Below are 22,603 nucleotides of genomic sequence, written 5' to 3'. Positions count from 1 at the left end.
GGATATGTGTTTGAAGTTTCTAATGTTCTTCCATCTGTGTCTTCGTTAAGATTGTCCAATTGTCGCCAAAGTGTCATTTACATCTAACCCCCTCCGGTTTGTTTGGGTAAAATCTATTTCCCAACGGTAGTGTGGCCGAGTGGTCAAAGGCGCTGGATTAAGGCTCCAGTCTCTCAGGAGGCGTGGGTTCAAATCCCACCACTGCCAATAGACTGTCAGTTGAATGTATTGGCTACGTGCAGCTTATCTACTATAAGAGGATCTCTTGTTGTTCAAAACTGCAACAGCCAGCTGAGCTTTGTAGCATATGGGATATCACATGAGGTGTACAGGAGGTAATTTTCTTTTTCTCCTGTCTGGTTTTCAAACGAGGTAAGAGTTAAGATGTGCACCTTCAGATTGGGGCACATAACTTCACATTTACCAATAACTTCCTCCTTGTCCAGTCGATTCAACTGCTGATAAAACCTATTAAAACCAAAGACTATGTCCGTATGAAATTATTTCAATAAACAAGAGCAGAGTGGCGCAGCGGAAGCGTGCTGGGCCCATAACCCAGAGGTCGATGGATCGAAACCATCCTCTGCTAAAGGAATCCTTTTTATACTGCTATGTCTCCCTTTCCTTCTGAACATGAACTCACCTACTGCTGAAAGTGACTTGCTTTGGCTTTTGAAGTTGATAATATGACAGAATTGACCCAAGAGCTAAAGCCCGGAACTTGGCTGATAGTTTAGTGGTCTTTTGATCTTGAGTCAAGCTCTATACTCCCACAGGGTATGTGTTTGAAGTTTCGAATGTTCTTCCATGTGTTTCTTCGATTTGATTGTCCAATTGTCGTCAAAGTGGACTTTTCATTCAAACGACTCAGAATTGTTTGGGTAAAATCACAATTAATGGTAGTATGGATTTAGGCTCCAGTCTCTCAGGAGGCGTGGGTTCAAATCCCACCACTGCCAATCGACTGCTATTTGCATGTATGTGTTGGCTACTTGTAGTACTTTCTACTGTAAGATCTGTTGTTGTTGAAAACTGCAAGAGCCAGCTGAGCTTCGTAGCATGTGCAATGTCCATACAGGAGGTGATTTTCTATTCCTTCAGTCTGGTTTTCAAACAAGGTAACACAGGGCGCCTTCCCATTGAGTCACATTTGCCTGTATTTTTCGCTGAGTCCACTTGATTTAACTGCTAAGCCAACCCATTGAAACAATGGACTGTGTTCATATGAAACTGTTTCATTGTGAAAGAGCAGAGTGGCGCAGCGGAAGCGTGCTGGGCCCATAACCCAGAGGTCGATGGATCGAAACCATCTTCTGCTAAAGGAATCCTTTATCAACTCCCATGTTATCTGTTATGTTTCCCTTGTCCTTGCCTTCTAAACATTAACTCATCTCCTGCTGAAAGTGACTTCCTTTTGAAGTTGAAAATGTGACAGAATTGACCCAAGAGCTGAAGCCCTGAACTTGGCTGACATTTTTGTGGTCTTTGATCTCGAGTAAAGCTCTATACTCCCACAGGATATGTGTTTGAAGTTTCTAATGTTCTTCCATGTGTGTCTTCGTTAAGATTGTCCAATTGTCGCCAAAGTGTCATTTACATCTAACCCCCTCCGGTTTACTTGGGTAAAATCTTGTTCCCAACGGTAGTGTGGCCGAGTGGTCAAAGGCGCTGGATTAAGGCTCCAGTCTGTCAGGAGGCGTGGGTTCAAATCCCACCACTGCCAATAGACTGTCAGTTGAATGTATTGGCTACGTGCAGCTTATCTACTATAAGAGGATCTCTTGTTGTTCAAAACTGCAACAGCCACCTGAGCTTTGTAGCATATGGGATATCACATGAGGTGTACAGGAGGTAATTTTCTTTTTCTCCTGTCTGGTTTTCAAACAAGGTAAGAGTTAAGATGTGCACCTTCAGATTGGGGCACATAACTTCACATTTACCAATAACTTCCTCCTTGTCCAGTCGATTCAACTGCTGATAAAACCTATTAAAACCAAAGACTATGTTCGTATGAAATTATTTCAATAAACAAGAGCAGAGTGGCGCAGCGGAAGCGTGCTGGGCCCATAACCCAGAGGTCGATGGATCGAAACCATCCTCTGCTAAAGTAATCCTTTTTACACTGCTATGTCTCCCTTTCCTTCTGAACATGAACTCACCTACTGCTGAAAGTGACTTGCTTTGGCTTTTGAAGTTGATAATATGACAGAATTGACCCAAGAGCTAAAGCCCTGAACTTGGCTGATAGTTTAGTGGTCTTTTGATCTTGAGTCAAGCTCTATACTCCCAGAGGGTATGTGTTTGAAGTTTCGAATGTTCTTCCATGTGTTTCTTCGATTTGATTGTCCAATTGTCGTCAAAGTGGACTTTTCATTCAGACGACTCAGAATTGTTTGGGTAAAATCAGATTTAATGGTAGTGTGGCCGAGTGGTCTAAGGCGCTGGATTTAGGCTCCAGTCTCTCAGGAGGCGTGGGTTCAAATCCCACCACTGCCAATCAACTGCTATTTGCTTGTATGTGTTGGCTACTTGTAGTACTTTCTACTGTAAGATCTGTTGTTGTTGAAAACTGCAAGAGCCAGCTGAGCTTCGTAGCATGTGCAATGTCCATACAGGAGGTGATTTTCTATTCCTTCAGTCTGGTTTTCAAACAAGGTAACACAGGGCGCCTTCCCATTGAGTCACATTTGCCTGTATTTTTCGCTGAGTCCACTTGATTTAACTGCTAAGCCAACCCATTGAAACAATGGACTGTGTTCATATGAAACTGTTTCATTGTAAAACAGCAGAGTGGCGCAGCGGAAGCGTGCTGGGCCCATAACCCAGAGGTCGATGGATCGAAACCATCCTCTGCTAAAGGAATCCTTTATCAACTCCCATGTTATCTGTTATGTTCCTCTTGTCCTTGCCTTCTAAACATTAACTCATCTCCTGCTGAAAGTGACTTGCTTTTGAAGTTGAAAATGTGACAGAATTGACCCAAGAGCTGAAGCCCTGAACTTGGCTGATATTTTTGTGGGCTTTGATCTCGAGTAAAGCTCTATACTCCCACAGGATATGTGTTTGAAGTTTCTAATGTTCTTCCATCTGTGTCTTCGTTAAGATTGTCCAATTGTCGCCAAAGTGTCATTTACATCTAACCCCCTCCGGTTTGTTTGGGTAAAATCTATTTCCCAACGGTAGTGTGGCCGAGTGGTCAAAGGCGCTGGATTAAGGCTCCAGTCTCTCAGGAGGCGTGGGTTCAAATCCCACCACTGCCAATAGACTGTCAGTTGAATGTATTGGCTACGTGCAGCTTATCTACTATAAGAGGATCTCTTGTTGTTCAAAACTGCAACAGCCAGCTGAGCTTTGTAGCATATGGGATATCACATGAGGTGTACAGGAGGTAATTTTCTTTTTCTCCTGTCTGGTTTTCAAACGAGGTAAGAGTTAAGATGTGCACCTTCAGATTGGGGCACATAACTTCACATTTACCAATAACTTCCTCCTTGTCCAGTCGATTCAACTGCTGATAAAACCTATTAAAACCAAAGACTATGTCCGTATGAAATTATTTCAATAAACAAGAGCAGAGTGGCGCAGCGGAAGCGTGCTGGGCCCATAACCCAGAGGTCGATGGATCGAAACCATCCTCTGCTAAAGGAATCCTTTTTATACTGCTATGTCTCCCTTTCCTTCTGAACATGAACTCACCTACTGCTGAAAGTGACTTGCTTTGGCTTTTGAAGTTGATAATATGACAGAATTGACCCAAGAGCTAAAGCCCGGAACTTGGCTGATAGTTTAGTGGTCTTTTGATCTTGAGTCAAGCTCTATACTCCCACAGGGTATGTGTTTGAAGTTTCGAATGTTCTTCCATGTGTTTCTTCGATTTGATTGTCCAATTGTCGTCAAAGTGGACTTTTCATTCAAACGACTCAGAATTGTTTGGGTAAAATCACAATTAATGGTAGTATGGATTTAGGCTCCAGTCTCTCAGGAGGCGTGGGTTCAAATCCCACCACTGCCAATCGACTGCTATTTGCATGTATGTGTTGGCTACTTGTAGTACTTTCTACTGTAAGATCTGTTGTTGTTGAAAACTGCAAGAGCCAGCTGAGCTTCGTAGCATGTGCAATGTCCATACAGGAGGTGATTTTCTATTCCTTCAGTCTGGTTTTCAAACAAGGTAACACAGGGCGCCTTCCCATTGAGTCACATTTGCCTGTATTTTTCGCTGAGTCCACTTGATTTAACTGCTAAGCCAACCCATTGAAACAATGGACTGTGTTCATATGAAACTGTTTCATTGTGAAAGAGCAGAGTGGCGCAGCGGAAGCGTGCTGGGCCCATAACCCAGAGGTCGATGGATCGAAACCATCTTCTGCTAAAGGAATCCTTTATCAACTCCCATGTTATCTGTTATGTTTCCCTTGTCCTTGCCTTCTAAACATTAACTCATCTCCTGCTGAAAGTGACTTCCTTTTGAAGTTGAAAATGTGACAGAATTGACCCAAGAGCTGAAGCCCTGAACTTGGCTGACATTTTTGTGGTCTTTGATCTCGAGTAAAGCTCTATACTCCCACAGGATATGTGTTTGAAGTTTCTAATGTTCTTCCATGTGTGTCTTCGTTAAGATTGTCCAATTGTCGCCAAAGTGTCATTTACATCTAACCCCCTCCGGTTTACTTGGGTAAAATCTTGTTCCCAACGGTAGTGTGGCCGAGTGGTCAAAGGCGCTGGATTAAGGCTCCAGTCTCTCAGGAGGCGTGGGTTCAAATCCCACCACTGCCAATAGACTGTCAGTTGAATGTATTGGCTACGTGCAGCTTATCTACTAGTTGTAGAAAACTGCAACAGCCAGCTGAGCTTTGTAGCATATGGGGTGTACAGGAGGTAATTTTCTTTTTCTCCTGTCTGGTTTTCAAACGAGGTAAGAGTTAAGATGTGCACCTTCAGATTGGGGCACATAACTTCACATTTACCAATAACTTCCTCCTTGTCCAGTCGATTCAACTGCTGATAAAACCTATTAAAACCAAAGACTATGTTCGTATGAAATTATTTCAATAAACAAGAGCAGAGTGGCGCAGCGGAAGCGTGCTGGGCCCATAACCCAGAGGTCGATGGATCGAAACCATCCTCTGCTAAAGTAATCCTTTTTACACTGCTATGTCTCCCTTTCCTTCTGAACATGAACTCACCTACTGCTGAAAGTGACTTGCTTTGGCTTTTGAAGTTGATAATATGACAGAATTGACCCAAGAGCTAAAGCCCTGAACTTGGCTGATAGTTTAGTGGTCTTTTGATCTTGAGTCAAGCTCTATACTCCCAGAGGGTATGTGTTTGAAGTTTCGAATGTTCTTCCATGTGTTTCTTCGATTTGATTGTCCAATTGTCGTCAAAGTGGACTTTTCATTCAGACGACTCAGAATTGTTTGGGTAAAATCAGATTTAATGGTAGTGTGGCCGAGTGGTCTAAGGCGCTGGATTTAGGCTCCAGTCTCTCAGGAGGCGTGGGTTCAAATCCCACCACTGCCAATCAACTGCTATTTGCTTGTATGTGTTGGCTACTTGTAGTACTTTCTACTGTAAGATCTGTTGTTGTTGAAAACTGCAAGAGCCAGCTGAGCTTCGTAGCATGTGCAATGTCCATACAGGAGGTGATTTTCTATTCCTTCAGTCTGGTTTTCAAACAAGGTAACACAGGGCGCCTTCCCATTGAGTCACATTTGCCTGTATTTTTCGCTGAGTCCACTTGATTTAACTGCTAAGCCAACCCATTGAAACAATGGACTGTGTTCATATGAAACTGTTTCATTGTAAAACAGCAGAGTGGCGCAGCGGAAGCGTGCTGGGCCCATAACCCAGAGGTCGATGGATCGAAACCATCCTCTGCTAAAGGAATCCTTTATCAACTCCCATGTTATCTGTTATGTTCCTCTTGTCCTTGCCTTCTAAACATTAACTCATCTCCTGCTGAAAGTGACTTGCTTTTGAAGTTGAAAATGTGACAGAATTGACCCAAGAGCTGAAGCCCTGAACTTGGCTGATATTTTTGTGGGCTTTGATCTCGAGTAAAGCTCTATACTCCCACAGGATATGTGTTTGAAGTTTCTAATGTTCTTCCATCTGTGTCTTCGTTAAGATTGTCCAATTGTCGCCAAAGTGTCATTTACATCTAACCCCCTCCGGTTTGTTTGGGTAAAATCTAGTTCCCAACGGTAGTGTGGCCGAGTGGTCAAAGGCGCTGGATTAAGGCTCCAGTCTCTCAGGAGGCGTGGGTTCAAATCCCACCACTGCCAATAGACTGTCAGTTGAATGTATTGGCTACGTGCAGCTTATCTACTAGTTGTAGAAAACTGCAACAGCCAGCTGAGCTTTGTAGCATATGGGGTGTACAGGAGGTAATTTTCTTTTTCTCCTGTCTGGTTTTCAAACGAGGTAAGAGTTAAGATGTGCACCTTCAGATTGGGGCACATAACTTCACATTTACCAATAACTTCCTCCTTGTCCAGTCGATTCAACTGCTGATAAAACCTATTAAAACCAAAGACTATGTCCGTATGAAATTATTTCAATAAACAAGAGCAGAGTGGCGCAGCGGAAGCGTGCTGGGCCCATAACCCAGAGGTCGATGGATCGAAACCATCCTCTGCTAAAGGAATCCTTTATCAACTCCCATGTTATCTGTTATGTTCCCCTTGTCCTTGCCTTCTAAACATTAACTCATCTCCTGCTGAAAGTGACTTGCTTTTGAAGTTGAAAATGTGACAGAATTGACCCAAGAGCTGAAGCCCTGAACTTGGCTGATATTTTTGTGGGCTTTGATCTCAAGTAAAGCTCTATACTCCCACAGGATATGTGTTTGAAGTTTCTAATGTTCTTCCATCTGTGTCTTCGTTAAGATTGTCCAATTGTCGCCAAAGTGTCATTTACATCTAACCCCCTCCGGTTTGTTTGGGTAAAATCTGTTTCCCAACCGTAGTGTGGCCGAGTGGTCAAAGGCGCTGGATTAAGGCTCCAGTCTGTCAGGAGGCGTGGGTTCAAATCCCACCACTGCCAATAGACTGTCAGTTGAATGTATTGGCTACGTGCAGCTTATCTACTATAAGAGGATCTCTTGTTGTTCAAAACTGCAACAGCCACCTGAGCTTTGTAGCATATGGGATATCACATGAGGTGTACAGGAGGTAATTTTCTTTTTCTCCTGTCTGGTTTTCAAACAAGGTAAGAGTTAAGATGTGCACCTTGAGATTGGGGCACATAACTTCACATTTACCAATAACTTCCTCCTTGTCCAGTCGATTCAACTGCTGATAAAACCTATTAAAACCAAAGACTATGTTCATATGAAATTATTTCAATAAACAAGAGCAGAGTGGCGCAGCGGAAGCGTGCTGGGCCCATAACCCAGAGGTCGATGGATCGAAACCATCCTCTGCTAAAGTAATCCTTTTTAGACTGCTATGTCTCCCTTTCCTTCTGAACATGAACTCACCTACTGCTGAAAGTGACTTGCTTTGGCTTTTGAAGTTGATAATATGACAGAATTGACCCAAGAGCTAAAGCCCTGAACTTGGCTGATAGTTTAGTGGTCTTTTGATCTTGAGTCAAGCTCTATACTCCCAGAGGGTATGTGTTTGAAGTTTCGAATGTTCTTCCATGTGTTTCTTCGATTTGATTGTCCAATTGTCGTCAAAGTGGACTTTTCATTCAGACGACTCAGAATTGTTTGGGTAATATCAGATTTAATGGTAGTGTGGCCGAGTGGTCTAAGGCGCTGGATTTAGGCTCCAGTCTCTCAGGAGGCGTGGGTTCAAATCCCACCACTGCCAATCAACTGCTATTTGCTTGTATGTGTTGGCTACTTGTAGTACTTTCTACTGTAAGATCTGTTGTTGTTGAAAACTGCAAGAGCCAGCTGAGCTTCGTAGCATGTGCAATGTCCATACAGGAGGTGATTTTCTATTCCTTCAGTCTGGTTTTCAAACAAGGTAACACAGGGCGCCTTCCCATTGAGTCACATTTGCCTGTATTTTTCGCTGAGTCCACTTGATTTAACTGCTAAGCCAACCCATTGAAACAATGGACTGTGTTCATATGAAACTGTTTCATTGTAAAACAGCAGAGTGGCGCAGCGGAAGCGTGCTGGGCCCATAACCCAGAGGTCGATGGATCGAAACCATCCTCTGCTAAAGGAATCCTTTATCAACTCCCATGTTATCTGTTATGTTCCCCTTGTCCTTGCCTTCTAAACATTAACTCATCTCCTGCTGAAAGTGACTTGCTTTTGAAGTTGAAAATGTGACAGAATTGACCCAAGAGCTGAAGCCCTGAACTTGGCTGATATTTTTGTGGGCTTTGATCTCGAGTAAAGCTCTATACTCCCACAGGATATGTGTTTGAAGTTTCTAATGTTCTTCCATCTGTGTCTTCGTTAAGATTGTCCAATTGTCGCCAAAGTGTCATTTACATCTAACCCCCTCCGGTTTGTTTGGGTAAAATCTATTTCCCAACGGTAGTGTGGCCGAGTGGTCAAAGGCGCTGGATTAAGGCTCCAGTCTCTCAGGAGGCGTGGGTTCAAATCCCACCACTGCCAATAGACTGTCAGTTGAATGTATTGGCTACGTGCAGCTTATCTACTATAAGAGGATCTCTTGTTGTTCAAAACTGCAACAGCCAGCTGAGCTTTGTAGCATATGGGATATCACATGAGGTGTACAGGAGGTAATTTTCTTTTTCTCCTGTCTGGTTTTCAAACGAGGTAAGAGTTAAGATGTGCACCTTCAGATTGGGGCACATAACTTCACATTTACCAATAACTTCCTCCTTGTCCAGTCGATTCAACTGCTGATAAAACCTATTAAAACCAAAGACTATGTCCGTATGAAATTATTTCAATAAACAAGAGCAGAGTGGCGCAGCGGAAGCGTGCTGGGCCCATAACCCAGAGGTCGATGGATCGAAACCATCCTCTGCTAAAGGAATCCTTTTTATACTGCTATGTCTCCCTTTCCTTCTGAACATGAACTCACCTACTGCTGAAAGTGACTTGCTTTGGCTTTTGAAGTTGATAATATGACAGAATTGACCCAAGAGCTAAAGCCCGGAACTTGGCTGATAGTTTAGTGGTCTTTTGATCTTGAGTCAAGCTCTATACTCCCACAGGGTATGTGTTTGAAGTTTCGAATGTTCTTCCATGTGTTTCTTCGATTTGATTGTCCAATTGTCGTCAAAGTGGACTTTTCATTCAAACGACTCAGAATTGTTTGGGTAAAATCACAATTAATGGTAGTATGGATTTAGGCTCCAGTCTCTCAGGAGGCGTGGGTTCAAATCCCACCACTGCCAATCGACTGCTATTTGCATGTATGTGTTGGCTACTTGTAGTACTTTCTACTGTAAGATCTGTTGTTGTTGAAAACTGCAAGAGCCAGCTGAGCTTCGTAGCATGTGCAATGTCCATACAGGAGGTGATTTTCTATTCCTTCAGTCTGGTTTTCAAACAAGGTAACACAGGGCGCCTTCCCATTGAGTCACATTTGCCTGTATTTTTCGCTGAGTCCACTTGATTTAACTGCTAAGCCAACCCATTGAAACAATGGACTGTGTTCATATGAAACTGTTTCATTGTGAAAGAGCAGAGTGGCGCAGCGGAAGCGTGCTGGGCCCATAACCCAGAGGTCGATGGATCGAAACCATCTTCTGCTAAAGGAATCCTTTATCAACTCCCATGTTATCTGTTATGTTTCCCTTGTCCTTGCCTTCTAAACATTAACTCATCTCCTGCTGAAAGTGACTTCCTTTTGAAGTTGAAAATGTGACAGAATTGACCCAAGAGCTGAAGCCCTGAACTTGGCTGACATTTTTGTGGTCTTTGATCTCGAGTAAAGCTCTATACTCCCACAGGATATGTGTTTGAAGTTTCTAATGTTCTTCCATGTGTGTCTTCGTTAAGATTGTCCAATTGTCGCCAAAGTGTCATTTACATCTAACCCCCTCCGGTTTACTTGGGTAAAATCTTGTTCCCAACGGTAGTGTGGCCGAGTGGTCAAAGGCGCTGGATTAAGGCTCCAGTCTCTCAGGAGGCGTGGGTTCAAATCCCACCACTGCCAATAGACTGTCAGTTGAATGTATTGGCTACGTGCAGCTTATCTACTATAAGAGGATCTCTTGTTGTTCAAAACTGCAACAGCCACCTGAGCTTTGTAGCATATGGGATATCACATGAGGTGTACAGGAGGTAATTTTCTTTTTCTCCTGTCTGGTTTTCAAACAAGGTAAGAGTTAAGATGTGCACCTTCAGATTGGGGCACATAACTTCACATTTACCAATAACTTCCTCCTTGTCCAGTCGATTCAACTGCTGATAAAACCTATTAAAACCAAAGACTATGTTCGTATGAAATTATTTCAATAAACAAGAGCAGAGTGGCGCAGCGGAAGCGTGCTGGGCCCATAACCCAGAGGTCGATGGATCGAAACCATCCTCTGCTAAAGTAATCCTTTTTACACTGCTATGTCTCCCTTTCCTTCTGAACATGAACTCACCTACTGCTGAAAGTGACTTGCTTTGGCTTTTGAAGTTGATAATATGACAGAATTGACCCAAGAGCTAAAGCCCTGAACTTGGCTGATAGTTTAGTGGTCTTTTGATCTTGAGTCAAGCTCTATACTCCCAGAGGGTATGTGTTTGAAGTTTCGAATGTTCTTCCATGTGTTTCTTCGATTTGATTGTCCAATTGTCGTCAAAGTGGACTTTTCATTCAGACGACTCAGAATTGTTTGGGTAAAATCAGATTTAATGGTAGTGTGGCCGAGTGGTCTAAGGCGCTGGATTTAGGCTCCAGTCTCTCAGGAGGCGTGGGTTCAAATCCCACCACTGCCAATCAACTGCTATTTGCTTGTATGTGTTGGCTACTTGTAGTACTTTCTACTGTAAGATCTGTTGTTGTTGAAAACTGCAAGAGCCAGCTGAGCTTCGTAGCATGTGCAATGTCCATACAGGAGGTGATTTTCTATTCCTTCAGTCTGGTTTTCAAACAAGGTAACACAGGGCGCCTTCCCATTGAGTCACATTTGCCTGTATTTTTCGCTGAGTCCACTTGATTTAACTGCTAAGCCAACCCATTGAAACAATGGACTGTGTTCATATGAAACTGTTTCATTGTAAAACAGCAGAGTGGCGCAGCGGAAGCGTGCTGGGCCCATAACCCAGAGGTCGATGGATCGAAACCATCCTCTGCTAAAGGAATCCTTTATCAACTCCCATGTTATCTGTTATGTTCCTCTTGTCCTTGCCTTCTAAACATTAACTCATCTCCTGCTGAAAGTGACTTGCTTTTGAAGTTGAAAATGTGACAGAATTGACCCAAGAGCTGAAGCCCTGAACTTGGCTGATATTTTTGTGGGCTTTGATCTCGAGTAAAGCTCTATACTCCCACAGGATATGTGTTTGAAGTTTCTAATGTTCTTCCATCTGTGTCTTCGTTAAGATTGTCCAATTGTCGCCAAAGTGTCATTTACATCTAACCCCCTCCGGTTTGTTTGGGTAAAATCTATTTCCCAACGGTAGTGTGGCCGAGTGGTCAAAGGCGCTGGATTAAGGCTCCAGTCTCTCAGGAGGCGTGGGTTCAAATCCCACCACTGCCAATAGACTGTCAGTTGAATGTATTGGCTACGTGCAGCTTATCTACTATAAGAGGATCTCTTGTTGTTCAAAACTGCAACAGCCAGCTGAGCTTTGTAGCATATGGGATATCACATGAGGTGTACAGGAGGTAATTTTCTTTTTCTCCTGTCTGGTTTTCAAACGAGGTAAGAGTTAAGATGTGCACCTTCAGATTGGGGCACATAACTTCAGCAGGTGATTTTCTATTCCTTCAGTCTGGTTTTCAAACAAGGTAACACAGGGCGCCTTCCCATTGAGTCACATTTGCCTGTATTTTTCGCTGAGTCCACTTGATTTAACTGCTAAGCCAACCCATTGAAACAATGGACTGTGTTCATATGAAACTGTTTCATTGTGAAAGAGCAGAGTGGCGCAGCGGAAGCGTGCTGGGCCCATAACCCAGAGGTCGATGGATCGAAACCATCCTCTGCTAAAGTAATCCTTTTTACACTGCTATGTCTCCCTTTCCTTCTGAACATGAACTCACCTACTGCTGAAAGTGACTTGCTTTGGCTTTTGAAGTTGATAATATGACAGAATTGACCCAAGAGCTAAAGCCCTGAACTTGGCTGATAGTTTAGTGGTCTTTTGATCTTGAGTCAAGCTCTATACTCCCAGAGGGTATGTGTTTGAAGTTTCGAATGTTCTTCCATGTGTTTCTTCGATTTGATTGTCCAATTGTCGTCAAAGTGGACTTTTCATTCAGACGACTCAGAATTGTTTGGGTAAAATCAGATTTAATGGTAGTGTGGCCGAGTGGTCTAAGGCGCTGGATTTAGGCTCCAGTCTCTCAGGAGGCGTGGGTTCAAATCCCACCACTGCCAATCAACTGCTATTTGCTTGTATGTGTTGGCTACTTGTAGTACTTTCTACTGTAAGATCTGTTGTTGTTGAAAACTGCAAGAGCCAGCTGAGCTTCGTAGCATGTGCAATGTCCATACAGGAGGTGATTTTCTATTCCTTCAGTCTGGTTTTCAAACAAGGTAACACAGGGCGCCTTCCCATTGAGTCACATTTGCCTGTATTTTTCGCTGAGTCCACTTGATTTAACTGCTAAGCCAACCCATTGAAACAATGGACTGTGTTCATATGAAACTGTTTCATTGTAAAACAGCAGAGTGGCGCAGCGGAAGCGTGCTGGGCCCATAACCCAGAGGTCGATGGATCGAAACCATCCTCTGCTAAAGGAATCCTTTATCAACTCCCATGTTATCTGTTATGTTCCTCTTGTCCTTGCCTTCTAAACATTAACTCATCTCCTGCTGAAAGTGACTTGCTTTTGAAGTTGAAAATGTGACAGAATTGACCCAAGAGCTGAAGCCCTGAACTTGGCTGATATTTTTGTGGGCTTTGATCTCGAGTAAAGCTCTATACTCCCACAGGATATGTGTTTGAAGTTTCTAATGTTCTTCCATCTGTGTCTTCGTTAAGATTGTCCAATTGTCGCCAAAGTGTCATTTACATCTAACCCCCTCCGGTTTGTTTGGGTAAAATCTATTTCCCAACGGTAGTGTGGCCGAGTGGTCAAAGGCGCTGGATTAAGGCTCCAGTCTCTCAGGAGGCGTGGGTTCAAATCCCACCACTGCCAATAGACTGTCAGTTGAATGTATTGGCTACGTGCAGCTTATCTACTATAAGAGGATCTCTTGTTGTTCAAAACTGCAACAGCCAGCTGAGCTTTGTAGCATATGGGATATCACATGAGGTGTACAGGAGGTAATTTTCTTTTTCTCCTGTCTGGTTTTCAAACGAGGTAAGAGTTAAGATGTGCACCTTCAGATTGGGGCACATAACTTCACATTTACCAATAACTTCCTCCTTGTCCAGTCGATTCAACTGCTGATAAAACCTATTAAAACCAAAGACTATGTCCGTATGAAATTATTTCAATAAACAAGAGCAGAGTGGCGCAGCGGAAGCGTGCTGGGCCCATAACCCAGAGGTCGATGGATCGAAACCATCCTCTGCTAAAGGAATCCTTTTTATACTGCTATGTCTCCCTTTCCTTCTGAACATGAACTCACCTACTGCTGAAAGTGACTTGCTTTGGCTTTTGAAGTTGATAATATGACAGAATTGACCCAAGAGCTAAAGCCCGGAACTTGGCTGATAGTTTAGTGGTCTTTTGATCTTGAGTCAAGCTCTATACTCCCACAGGGTATGTGTTTGAAGTTTCGAATGTTCTTCCATGTGTTTCTTCGATTTGATTGTCCAATTGTCGTCAAAGTGGACTTTTCATTCAAACGACTCAGAATTGTTTGGGTAAAATCACAATTAATGGTAGTATGGATTTAGGCTCCAGTCTCTCAGGAGGCGTGGGTTCAAATCCCACCACTGCCAATCGACTGCTATTTGCATGTATGTGTTGGCTACTTGTAGTACTTTCTACTGTAAGATCTGTTGTTGTTGAAAACTGCAAGAGCCAGCTGAGCTTCGTAGCATGTGCAATGTCCATACAGGAGGTGATTTTCTATTCCTTCAGTCTGGTTTTCAAACAAGGTAACACAGGGCGCCTTCCCATTGAGTCACATTTGCCTGTATTTTTCGCTGAGTCCACTTGATTTAACTGCTAAGCCAACCCATTGAAACAATGGACTGTGTTCATATGAAACTGTTTCATTGTGAAAGAGCAGAGTGGCGCAGCGGAAGCGTGCTGGGCCCATAACCCAGAGGTCGATGGATCGAAACCATCTTCTGCTAAAGGAATCCTTTATCAACTCCCATGTTATCTGTTATGTTTCCCTTGTCCTTGCCTTCTAAACATTAACTCATCTCCTGCTGAAAGTGACTTCCTTTTGAAGTTGAAAATGTGACAGAATTGACCCAAGAGCTGAAGCCCTGAACTTGGCTGACATTTTTGTGGTCTTTGATCTCGAGTAAAGCTCTATACTCCCACAGGATATGTGTTTGAAGTTTCTAATGTTCTTCCATGTGTGTCTTCGTTAAGATTGTCCAATTGTCGCCAAAGTGTCATTTACATCTAACCCCCTCCGGTTTACTTGGGTAAAATCTTGTTCCCAACGGTAGTGTGGCCGAGTGGTCAAAGGCGCTGGATTAAGGCTCCAGTCTCTCAGGAGGCGTGGGTTCAAATCCCACCACTGCCAATAGACTGTCAGTTGAATGTATTGGCTACGTGCAGCTTATCTACTATAAGAGGATCTCTTGTTGTTCAAAACTGCAACAGCCACCTGAGCTTTGTAGCATATGGGATATCACATGAGGTGTACAGGAGGTAATTTTCTTTTTCTCCTGTCTGGTTTTCAAACAAGGTAAGAGTTAAGATGTGCACCTTCAGATTGGGGCACATAACTTCACATTTACCAATAACTTCCTCCTTGTCCAGTCGATTCAACTGCTGATAAAACCTATTAAAACCAAAGACTATGTTCGTATGAAATTATTTCAATAAACAAGAGCAGAGTGGCGCAGCGGAAGCGTGCTGGGCCCATAACCCAGAGGTCGATGGATCGAAACCATCCTCTGCTAAAGTAATCCTTTTTACACTGCTATGTCTCCCTTTCCTTCTGAACATGAACTCACCTACTGCTGAAAGTGACTTGCTTTGGCTTTTGAAGTTGATAATATGACAGAATTGACCCAAGAGCTAAAGCCCTGAACTTGGCTGATAGTTTAGTGGTCTTTTGATCTTGAGTCAAGCTCTATACTCCCAGAGGGTATGTGTTTGAAGTTTCGAATGTTCTTCCATGTGTTTCTTCGATTTGATTGTCCAATTGTCGTCAAAGTGGACTTTTCATTCAGACGACTCAGAATTGTTTGGGTAAAATCAGATTTAATGGTAGTGTGGCCGAGTGGTCTAAGGCGCTGGATTTAGGCTCCAGTCTCTCAGGAGGCGTGGGTTCAAATCCCACCACTGCCAATCAACTGCTATTTGCTTGTATGTGTTGGCTACTTGTAGTACTTTCTACTGTAAGATCTGTTGTTGTTGAAAACTGCAAGAGCCAGCTGAGCTTCGTAGCATGTGCAATGTCCATACAGGAGGTGATTTTCTATTCCTTCAGTCTGGTTTTCAAACAAGGTAACACAGGGCGCCTTCCCATTGAGTCACATTTGCCTGTATTTTTCGCTGAGTCCACTTGATTTAACTGCTAAGCCAACCCATTGAAACAATGGACTGTGTTCATATGAAACTGTTTCATTGTAAAACAGCAGAGTGGCGCAGCGGAAGCGTGCTGGGCCCATAACCCAGAGGTCGATGGATCGAAACCATCCTCTGCTAAAGGAATCCTTTATCAACTCCCATGTTATCTGTTATGTTCCTCTTGTCCTTGCCTTCTAAACATTAACTCATCTCCTGCTGAAAGTGACTTGCTTTTGAAGTTGAAAATGTGACAGAATTGACCCAAGAGCTGAAGCCCTGAACTTGGCTGATATTTTTGTGGGCTTTGATCTCGAGTAAAGCTCTATACTCCCACAGGATATGTGTTTGAAGTTTCTAATGTTCTTCCATCTGTGTCTTCGTTAAGATTGTCCAATTGTCGCCAAAGTGTCATTTACATCTAACCCCCTCCGGTTTGTTTGGGTAAAATCTATTTCCCAACGGTAGTGTGGCCGAGTGGTCAAAGGCGCTGGATTAAGGCTCCAGTCTCTCAGGAGGCGTGGGTTCAAATCCCACCACTGCCAATAGACTGTCAGTTGAATGTATTGGCTACGTGCAGCTTATCTACTATAAGAGGATCTCTTGTTGTTCAAAACTGCAACAGCCAGCTGAGCTTTGTAGCATATGGGATATCACATGAGGTGTACAGGAGGTAATTTTCTTTTTCTCCTGTCTGGTTTTCAAACGAGGTAAGAGTTAAGATGTGCACCTTCAGATTGGGGCACATAACTTCAGCAGGTGATTTTCTATTCCTTCAGTCTGGTTTTCAAACAAGGTAACACAGGGCGCCTTCCCATTGAGTCACATTTGCCTGTATTTTTCGCTGAGTCCACTTGATTTAACTGCTAAGCCAACCCATTGAAACAATGGACTGTGTTCATATGAAACTGTTTCATTGTGAAAGAGCAGAGTGGCGCAGCGGAAGCGTGCTGGGCCCATAACCCAGAGGTCGATGGATCGAAACCATCCTCTGCTAAAGTAATCCTTTTTACACTGCTATGTCTCCCTTTCCTTCTGAACATGAACTCACCTACTGCTGAAAGTGACTTGCTTTGGCTTTTGAAGTTGATAATATGACAGAATTGACCCAAGAGCTAAAGCCCTGAACTTGGCTGATAGTTTAGTGGTCTTTTGATCTTGAGTCAAGCTCTATACTCCCAGAGGGTATGTGTTTGAAGTTTCGAATGTTCTTCCATGTGTTTCTTCGATTTGATTGTCCAATTGTCGTCAAAGTGGACTTTTCATTCAGACGACTCAGAATTGTTTGGGTAAAATCAGATTTAATGGTAGTGTGGCCGAGTGGTCTAAGGCGCTGGATTTAGGCTCCAGTCTCTCAGGAGGCGTGGGTTCAAATCCCACCACTGCCAATCAACTGCTATTTGCTTGTATGTGTTGGCTACTTGTAGTACTTTCTACTGTAAGATCTGTTGTTGTTGAAAACTGCAAGAGCCAGCTGAGCTTCGTAGCATGTGCAATGTCCATACAGGAGGTGATTTTCTATTCCTTCAGTCTGGTTTTCAAACAAGGTAACACAGGGCGCCTTCCCATTGAGTCACATTTGCCTGTATTTTTCGCTGAGTCCACTTGATTTAACTGCTAAGCCAACCCATTGAAACAATGGACTGTGTTCATATGAAACTGTTTCATTGTAAAACAGCAGAGTGGCGCAGCGGAAGCGTGCTGGGCCCATAACCCAGAGGTCGATGGATCGAAACCATCCTCTGCTAAAGGAATCCTTTATCAACTCCCATGTTATCTGTTATGTTCCTCTTGTCCTTGCCTTCTAAACATTAACTCATCTCCTGCTGAAAGTGACTTGCTTTTGAAGTTGAAAATGTGACAGAATTGACCCAAGAGCTGAAGCCCTGAACTTGGCTGATATTTTTGTGGGCTTTGATCTCGAGTAAAGCTCTATACTCCCACAGGATATGTGTTTGAAGTTTCTAATGTTCTTCCATCTGTGTCTTCGTTAAGATTGTCCAATTGTCGCCAAAGTGTCATTTACATCTAACCCCCTCCGGTTTGTTTGGGTAAAATCTATTTCCCAACGGTAGTGTGGCCGAGTGGTCAAAGGCGCTGGATTAAGGCTCCAGTCTCTCAGGAGGCGTGGGTTCAAATCCCACCACTGCCAATAGACTGTCAGTTGAATGTATTGGCTACGTGCAGCTTATCTACTATAAGAGGATCTCTTGTTGTTCAAAACTGCAACAGCCAGCTGAGCTTTGTAGCATATGGGATATCACATGAGGTGTACAGGAGGTAATTTTCTTTTTCTCCTGTCTGGTTTTCAAACGAGGTAAGAGTTAAGATGTGCACCTTCAGATTGGGGCACATAACTTCACATTTACCAATAACTTCCTCCTTGTCCAGTCGATTCAACTGCTGATAAAACCTATTAAAACCAAAGACTATGTCCGTATGAAATTATTTCAATAAACAAGAGCAGAGTGGCGCAGCGGAAGCGTGCTGGGCCCATAACCCAGAGGTCGATGGATCGAAACCATCCTCTGCTAAAGGAATCCTTTTTATACTGCTATGTCTCCCTTTCCTTCTGAACATGAACTCACCTACTGCTGAAAGTGACTTGCTTTGGCTTTTGAAGTTGATAATATGACAGAATTGACCCAAGAGCTAAAGCCCGGAACTTGGCTGATAGTTTAGTGGTCTTTTGATCTTGAGTCAAGCTCTATACTCCCACAGGGTATGTGTTTGAAGTTTCGAATGTTCTTCCATGTGTTTCTTCGATTTGATTGTCCAATTGTCGTCAAAGTGGACTTTTCATTCAAACGACTCAGAATTGTTTGGGTAAAATCACAATTAATGGTAGTATGGATTTAGGCTCCAGTCTCTCAGGAGGCGTGGGTTCAAATCCCACCACTGCCAATCGACTGCTATTTGCATGTATGTGTTGGCTACTTGTAGTACTTTCTACTGTAAGATCTGTTGTTGTTGAAAACTGCAAGAGCCAGCTGAGCTTCGTAGCATGTGCAATGTCCATACAGGAGGTGATTTTCTATTCCTTCAGTCTGGTTTTCAAACAAGGTAACACAGGGCGCCTTCCCATTGAGTCACATTTGCCTGTATTTTTCGCTGAGTCCACTTGATTTAACTGCTAAGCCAACCCATTGAAACAATGGACTGTGTTCATATGAAACTGTTTCATTGTGAAAGAGCAGAGTGGCGCAGCGGAAGCGTGCTGGGCCCATAACCCAGAGGTCGATGGATCGAAACCATCTTCTGCTAAAGGAATCCTTTATCAACTCCCATGTTATCTGTTATGTTTCCCTTGTCCTTGCCTTCTAAACATTAACTCATCTCCTGCTGAAAGTGACTTCCTTTTGAAGTTGAAAATGTGACAGAATTGACCCAAGAGCTGAAGCCCTGAACTTGGCTGACATTTTTGTGGTCTTTGATCTCGAGTAAAGCTCTATACTCCCACAGGATATGTGTTTGAAGTTTCTAATGTTCTTCCATGTGTGTCTTCGTTAAGATTGTCCAATTGTCGCCAAAGTGTCATTTACATCTAACCCCCTCCGGTTTACTTGGGTAAAATCTTGTTCCCAACGGTAGTGTGGCCGAGTGGTCAAAGGCGCTGGATTAAGGCTCCAGTCTCTCAGGAGGCGTGGGTTCAAATCCCACCACTGCCAATAGACTGTCAGTTGAATGTATTGGCTACGTGCAGCTTATCTACTATAAGAGGATCTCTTGTTGTTCAAAACTGCAACAGCCACCTGAGCTTTGTAGCATATGGGATATCACATGAGGTGTACAGGAGGTAATTTTCTTTTTCTCCTGTCTGGTTTTCAAACAAGGTAAGAGTTAAGATGTGCACCTTCAGATTGGGGCACATAACTTCACATTTACCAATAACTTCCTCCTTGTCCAGTCGATTCAACTGCTGATAAAACCTATTAAAACCAAAGACTATGTTCGTATGAAATTATTTCAATAAACAAGAGCAGAGTGGCGCAGCGGAAGCGTGCTGGGCCCATAACCCAGAGGTCGATGGATCGAAACCATCCTCTGCTAAAGTAATCCTTTTTACACTGCTATGTCTCCCTTTCCTTCTGAACATGAACTCACCTACTGCTGAAAGTGACTTGCTTTGGCTTTTGAAGTTGATAATATGACAGAATTGACCCAAGAGCTAAAGCCCTGAACTTGGCTGATAGTTTAGTGGTCTTTTGATCTTGAGTCAAGCTCTATACTCCCAGAGGGTATGTGTTTGAAGTTTCGAATGTTCTTCCATGTGTTTCTTCGATTTGATTGTCCAATTGTCGTCAAAGTGGACTTTTCATTCAGACGACTCAGAATTGTTTGGGTAAAATCAGATTTAATGGTAGTGTGGCCGACTGGTCTAAGGCGCTGGATTTAGGCTCCAGTCTCTCAGGAGGCGTGGGTTCAAATCTCACCACTGCCAATCAACTGCTATTTGCTTGTATGTGTTGGCTACTTGTAGTACTTTCTACTGTAAGATCTGTTGTTGTTGAAAACTGCAAGAGCCAGCTGAGCTTCGTAGCATGTGCAATGTCCATACAGGAGGTGATTTTCTATTCCTTCAGTCTGGTTTTCAAACAAGGTAACACAGGGCGCCTTCCCATTGAGTCACATTTGCCTGTATTTTTCGCTGAGTCCACTTGATTTAACTGCTAAGCCAACCCATTGAAACAATGGACTGTGTTCATATGAAACTGTTTCATTGTAAAACAGCAGAGTGGCGCAGCGGAAGCGTGCTGGGCCCATAACCCAGAGGTCGATGGATCGAAACCATCCTCTGCTAAAGGAATCCTTTATCAACTCCCATGTTATCTGTTATGTTCCTCTTGTCCTTGCCTTCTAAACATTAACTCATCTCCTGCTGAAAGTGACTTGCTTTTGAAGTTGAAAATGTGACAGAATTGACCCAAGAGCTGAAGCCCTGAACTTGGCTGATATTTTTGTGGGCTTTGATCTCGAGTAAAGCTCTATACTCCCACAGGATATGTGTTTGAAGTTTCTAATGTTCTTCCATCTGTGTCTTCGTTAAGATTGTCCAATTGTCGCCAAAGTGTCATTTACATCTAACCCCCTCCGGTTTGTTTGGGTAAAATCTATTTCCCAACGGTAGTGTGGCCGAGTGGTCAAAGGCGCTGGATTAAGGCTCCAGTCTCTCAGGAGGCGTGGGTTCAAATCCCACCACTGCCAATAGACTGTCAGTTGAATGTATTGGCTACGTGCAGCTTATCTACTATAAGAGGATCTCTTGTTGTTCAAAACTGCAACAGCCAGCTGAGCTTTGTAGCATATGGGATATCACATGAGGTGTACAGGAGGTAATTTTCTTTTTCTCCTGTCTGGTTTTCAAACGAGGTAAGAGTTAAGATGTGCACCTTCAGATTGGGGCACATAACTTCACATTTACCAATAACTTCCTCCTTGTCCAGTCGATTCAACTGCTGATAAAACCTATTAAAACCAAAGACTATGTCCGTATGAAATTATTTCAATAAACAAGAGCAGAGTGGCGCAGCGGAAGCGTGCTGGGCCCATAACCCAGAGGTCGATGGATCGAAACCATCCTCTGCTAAAGGAATCCTTTTTATACTGCTATGTCTCCCTTTCCTTCTGAACATGAACTCACCTACTGCTGAAAGTGACTTGCTTTGGCTTTTGAAGTTGATAATATGACAGAATTGACCCAAGAGCTAAAGCCCGGAACTTGGCTGATAGTTTAGTGGTCTTTTGATCTTGAGTCAAGCTCTATACTCCCACAGGGTATGTGTTTGAAGTTTCGAATGTTCTTCCATGTGTTTCTTCGATTTGATTGTCCAATTGTCGTCAAAGTGGACTTTTCATTCAAACGACTCAGAATTGTTTGGGTAAAATCACAATTAATGGTAGTATGGATTTAGGCTCCAGTCTCTCAGGAGGCGTGGGTTCAAATCCCACCACTGCCAATCGACTGCTATTTGCATGTATGTGTTGGCTACTTGTAGTACTTTCTACTGTAAGATCTGTTGTTGTTGAAAACTGCAAGAGCCAGCTGAGCTTCGTAGCATGTGCAATGTCCATACAGGAGGTGATTTTCTATTCCTTCAGTCTGGTTTTCAAACAAGGTAACACAGGGCGCCTTCCCATTGAGTCACATTTGCCTGTATTTTTCGCTGAGTCCACTTGATTTAACTGCTAAGCCAACCCATTGAAACAATGGACTGTGTTCATATGAAACTGTTTCATTGTGAAAGAGCAGAGTGGCGCAGCGGAAGCGTGCTGGGCCCATAACCCAGAGGTCGATGGATCGAAACCATCTTCTGCTAAAGGAATCCTTTATCAACTCCCATGTTATCTGTTATGTTTCCCTTGTCCTTGCCTTCTAAACATTAACTCATCTCCTGCTGAAAGTGACTTCCTTTTGAAGTTGAAAATGTGACAGAATTGACCCAAGAGCTGAAGCCCTGAACTTGGCTGACATTTTTGTGGTCTTTGATCTCGAGTAAAGCTCTATACTCCCACAGGATATGTGTTTGAAGTTTCTAATGTTCTTCCATGTGTGTCTTCGTTAAGATTGTCCAATTGTCGCCAAAGTGTCATTTACATCTAACCCCCTCCGGTTTACTTGGGTAAAATCTTGTTCCCAACGGTAGTGTGGCCGAGTGGTCAAAGGCGCTGGATTAAGGCTCCAGTCTCTCAGGAGGCGTGGGTTCAAATCCCACCACTGCCAATAGACTGTCAGTTGAATGTATTGGCTACGTGCAGCTTATCTACTAGTTGTAGAAAACTGCAACAGCCAGCTGAGCTTTGTAGCATATGGGGTGTACAGGAGGTAATTTTCTTTTTCTCCTGTCTGGTTT

The 22,603-nt window shown here is 43.3% G+C and overlaps 21 non-coding genes across 21 annotated transcripts; all 21 read left to right on the top strand.

Moving 5' to 3' along the window:
- The first annotated feature begins 125 nt into the window (after positions 1–125).
- Positions 126–207, top strand: trnal-aag (transfer RNA leucine (anticodon AAG)). Its single transcript has one exon. It is a non-coding gene; the product is annotated as a tRNA-Leu (tRNA).
- Positions 208–2,414: 2,207 nt separating this feature from the next.
- Positions 2,415–2,496, top strand: trnal-uag (transfer RNA leucine (anticodon UAG)). Its single transcript has one exon. It is a non-coding gene; the product is annotated as a tRNA-Leu (tRNA).
- A 682-nt stretch (positions 2,497–3,178) lies between these two features.
- Positions 3,179–3,260, top strand: trnal-aag (transfer RNA leucine (anticodon AAG)). The gene has a single exon. It is a non-coding gene; the product is annotated as a tRNA-Leu (tRNA).
- A 1,434-nt stretch (positions 3,261–4,694) lies between these two features.
- On the top strand, positions 4,695–4,776 carry trnal-aag (transfer RNA leucine (anticodon AAG)). The gene has a single exon. It is a non-coding gene; the product is annotated as a tRNA-Leu (tRNA).
- Positions 4,777–5,441: 665 nt separating this feature from the next.
- On the top strand, positions 5,442–5,523 carry trnal-uag (transfer RNA leucine (anticodon UAG)). Its single transcript has one exon. It is a non-coding gene; the product is annotated as a tRNA-Leu (tRNA).
- Positions 5,524–6,205: 682 nt separating this feature from the next.
- trnal-aag (transfer RNA leucine (anticodon AAG)) lies at positions 6,206–6,287 on the top strand. Its single transcript has one exon. It is a non-coding gene; the product is annotated as a tRNA-Leu (tRNA).
- A 1,451-nt stretch (positions 6,288–7,738) lies between these two features.
- trnal-uag (transfer RNA leucine (anticodon UAG)) lies at positions 7,739–7,820 on the top strand. Its single transcript has one exon. It is a non-coding gene; the product is annotated as a tRNA-Leu (tRNA).
- Positions 7,821–8,502: 682 nt separating this feature from the next.
- On the top strand, positions 8,503–8,584 carry trnal-aag (transfer RNA leucine (anticodon AAG)). The gene has a single exon. It is a non-coding gene; the product is annotated as a tRNA-Leu (tRNA).
- Positions 8,585–10,018: 1,434 nt separating this feature from the next.
- On the top strand, positions 10,019–10,100 carry trnal-aag (transfer RNA leucine (anticodon AAG)). Its single transcript has one exon. It is a non-coding gene; the product is annotated as a tRNA-Leu (tRNA).
- Positions 10,101–10,791: 691 nt separating this feature from the next.
- On the top strand, positions 10,792–10,873 carry trnal-uag (transfer RNA leucine (anticodon UAG)). The gene has a single exon. It is a non-coding gene; the product is annotated as a tRNA-Leu (tRNA).
- A 682-nt stretch (positions 10,874–11,555) lies between these two features.
- Positions 11,556–11,637, top strand: trnal-aag (transfer RNA leucine (anticodon AAG)). Its single transcript has one exon. It is a non-coding gene; the product is annotated as a tRNA-Leu (tRNA).
- Positions 11,638–12,398: 761 nt separating this feature from the next.
- trnal-uag (transfer RNA leucine (anticodon UAG)) lies at positions 12,399–12,480 on the top strand. The gene has a single exon. It is a non-coding gene; the product is annotated as a tRNA-Leu (tRNA).
- Positions 12,481–13,162: 682 nt separating this feature from the next.
- Positions 13,163–13,244, top strand: trnal-aag (transfer RNA leucine (anticodon AAG)). The gene has a single exon. It is a non-coding gene; the product is annotated as a tRNA-Leu (tRNA).
- A 1,434-nt stretch (positions 13,245–14,678) lies between these two features.
- On the top strand, positions 14,679–14,760 carry trnal-aag (transfer RNA leucine (anticodon AAG)). Its single transcript has one exon. It is a non-coding gene; the product is annotated as a tRNA-Leu (tRNA).
- Positions 14,761–15,451: 691 nt separating this feature from the next.
- trnal-uag (transfer RNA leucine (anticodon UAG)) lies at positions 15,452–15,533 on the top strand. Its single transcript has one exon. It is a non-coding gene; the product is annotated as a tRNA-Leu (tRNA).
- A 682-nt stretch (positions 15,534–16,215) lies between these two features.
- Positions 16,216–16,297, top strand: trnal-aag (transfer RNA leucine (anticodon AAG)). Its single transcript has one exon. It is a non-coding gene; the product is annotated as a tRNA-Leu (tRNA).
- Positions 16,298–17,058: 761 nt separating this feature from the next.
- On the top strand, positions 17,059–17,140 carry trnal-uag (transfer RNA leucine (anticodon UAG)). Its single transcript has one exon. It is a non-coding gene; the product is annotated as a tRNA-Leu (tRNA).
- A 682-nt stretch (positions 17,141–17,822) lies between these two features.
- Positions 17,823–17,904, top strand: trnal-aag (transfer RNA leucine (anticodon AAG)). Its single transcript has one exon. It is a non-coding gene; the product is annotated as a tRNA-Leu (tRNA).
- Positions 17,905–19,338: 1,434 nt separating this feature from the next.
- Positions 19,339–19,420, top strand: trnal-aag (transfer RNA leucine (anticodon AAG)). The gene has a single exon. It is a non-coding gene; the product is annotated as a tRNA-Leu (tRNA).
- Positions 19,421–20,875: 1,455 nt separating this feature from the next.
- Positions 20,876–20,957, top strand: trnal-aag (transfer RNA leucine (anticodon AAG)). Its single transcript has one exon. It is a non-coding gene; the product is annotated as a tRNA-Leu (tRNA).
- Positions 20,958–22,391: 1,434 nt separating this feature from the next.
- On the top strand, positions 22,392–22,473 carry trnal-aag (transfer RNA leucine (anticodon AAG)). The gene has a single exon. It is a non-coding gene; the product is annotated as a tRNA-Leu (tRNA).
- The last annotated feature ends 130 nt before the right edge of the window (positions 22,474–22,603 follow it).

This window comes from Pleuronectes platessa, chromosome 8, assembly GCF_947347685.1.
Source record: "Pleuronectes platessa chromosome 8, fPlePla1.1, whole genome shotgun sequence".
Taxonomy (NCBI): Eukaryota; Metazoa; Chordata; class Actinopteri; order Pleuronectiformes; family Pleuronectidae; genus Pleuronectes; species Pleuronectes platessa.
This window is presented reverse-complemented; position numbering and strand designations above follow the sequence as displayed.